This window comes from Glossina fuscipes, unplaced genomic scaffold (genome assembly GCF_014805625.2).
Source record: "Glossina fuscipes isolate IAEA_lab_2018 unplaced genomic scaffold, Yale_Gfus_2 2, whole genome shotgun sequence".
NCBI lineage: Eukaryota > Metazoa > Arthropoda > Insecta > Diptera > Glossinidae > Glossina > Glossina fuscipes.
The window spans coordinates 32,900,706-32,903,470 of NW_023998416.1; positions in this window are offsets into that span (position 1 = coordinate 32,900,706).

Consider the following 2,765-nt stretch of genomic DNA (forward strand, 5'->3'; position numbering starts at 1 on the left):
TAAGTAAATACTTGGAAAAAGTAGCAAGCCATTGCATAATAAACGGTGACACACATATGCATGTAATCGTAACGTTCTAAAAGTAGATAGCGATGCCTAATGGATCTTACGAAAATAATAAGAAAACAAATTAAATACGCATTACGCAGACAAAATGAGCAATTAACCAAGAGCGAAATTGCTTTAAATAAATACAAATTTTTGCACACTGCACCACCTGTGCTACAAGGACATATTCAATTTGTGCGAAAGTATGCAACACTCAGAAGGACTTGAGATGGAGTCGCCTTTTATCCAGAATAATTTCCTGAGTCGATTTATCTCTGTCCGTCCGTCTGTCTATCTGACCCTTCTAGTTTCTTGTGTTCAACGTACAGATCGTAACTTTTCAGACATTTTGATGAGCGATGAGTTTGATGATTTGGATCGGAACACTTTTTCGCATATAATTGTAGTGTGATGTAAGCCTTATTTAACTGTGGTGTTATGTAGGGCATTAAATGGTAGGCTGTGGCCCATTATCGTTTTTTTACTTGTTTAGAATTGATTTTTCAAATATTTCAAAGGAAAGGCTTCAAATATTGAGTTCATGTCAAGTAATCAATGCTGTCTTTTATGACCGACCGTCTAATCATCTGATCGTCTTAACGACAAAGTCATTATAGAAACAAATGTGATTGATTATACGAACGTGCTTGTCTGCTCCTACGAAAGTAAGTCAACACTCCTTCCCCTTATCTATTCAAGCATTTGTCGTTACACACGTTCAACATATCGCAAGGTGGACCATTCCCAGACAATATGTCTTAGTTCAGAAAAGCAAAGCAGAAATTTCACATGTCGACAAATTAGTGTCATTCTGCCAACGCCATACTCAGCTGGTGTTGCTCCTACTGGCTATTTTCTTTTCACACAATTAAACAAAGGACTACATGATAATCTTTGGCTTCCAAGGACACTTATACAAAAAGGTATAATTAATAAACTAACTGACGGAATGGCGTAAATAAGCTTATATTGGCAGTTGGGTCGCGGATAGAAGTTCCTCTTATTTTTTAACAAACAATTATGTGAAATACGCTCTATAACAATAAGTCATGAGAACAATATCCTGGATATAAAAAGATTTTCCCTTTTTTTATAAGTCACTGCACCTATTTTCATTTCATTTATTCATCTATAAAGTGACTATAAAGCCATAGACGTGTTACCTAGTCACATAGGTACACGTACTAATTTGGAAGGGTTTCTATTCGATCTAGAGAGCTTATTGTGGCAATTATTAAGCTCGCAACTAGATTTTGACGCACTTTAGACGGTCTCAGCACAAATTCATTTTCTCTTCTTCCTCAGGATCTAAACAAATTTTCAAATTTTTATTAAATATTACATTTATAGCGACAATTACCGGACTCAGTGTGTCTAAGAAGACGACAAAATGTGTTTTCTTTAAGAGAACTATCGGTCACAATCACGACTAGTTAGTGTTCACGGGTTGAAATGTCGGTACGGCAAAGCGTACTTGTTGGTAGTCGTAGTGAGTATTCCGGAAGTAAACGCACATACGCAAGGGGCACACATCCACAAGAATTTCAGATTATGTCAACTTTTTTGATAATTACACGATACACCCCCAGCACACCCAGAAAGACTCGAGACAGGCGCATCTTTTATTACATCATTTTTTGAACCGATCTAAGTTTGTCTGGCCCTCTGTCCGTCTTGCTTTCTTTTGTTGAACCTACGCGCCGCACTTTTCAAGATAATTTGATGAAGTTTCGTACACTGTCGTGTTTCGGGCCAAGGGCGAGAGCTATTGAAAATGTTTTTAGATCGGGTCGATTGTCGATGTATAAATAACTGTAGGATGATGTAGGGTATTTAATAGTGCGCCCTGACCAACCATAGTTTTTTTTTTACTCGTTTTATTCTTATTTTTTCTATAACTTTATTATTAAAATATTTACATTTTTTTTTTATTCTTTGAAAAAAAAAAAAAAAACTTTAAAATAAATTTTCCAAATTATTAGTTTCAAGATTTTCTTTCACTTTTGTTCATAAAAATTCATTAAGTCATTTTGTAAAGTAAACAAATTATGTGAAAAAGTTTTTGCTTTAAATTCTTTAAATCAAAAGTTATGCTAACCATAGGAAGATAATTATGTATGTACGACTATACTCTCGCTTCTTTTTGGTCTACTTACGAATATGTGAATGTTGTATGTTTAGAATCTCAACCAGTTTATTAGTGAAAGTTTAGTTTATTCATCAATTTCGTATTTAGAAAAATAAAAAATGAATTTTTGTTTCTTTCATTCTTAATAAACTTTCGGACTAAACCAAAATAAAATTGAAGAAAAAATAAAAATAAAAGAATCGAAGCATTTCTGGCATAATTACTTAATGAAGTTATTGAAGACTGAATGACCAACTGACCAAACACGAAACCCGTTAACCTGTGTGTAAGTGAGATTTAACAGTGAAGGAACAAAAAAAAAAAACCAAAAGAAATGCTTAAGAAAATAAATTTAAAAAAACGATAAGAAAAAACGAGTAAGAAAGTTATATTCGCCTTATAGCGAATCTCCGATGCCCATCACTACAACCCAATACTCCATAAACATTTTGTTAAATGGCAACACCCCAGATCGGGGTGATCTGTTGATTTGTCTTGAAGTTTTGACTGTAAAAAATACATACCATGTACCATGTTTTGGATCCCACATAGAGGATAAATTCATATTTTTATTTGCTTTTTATGAGCA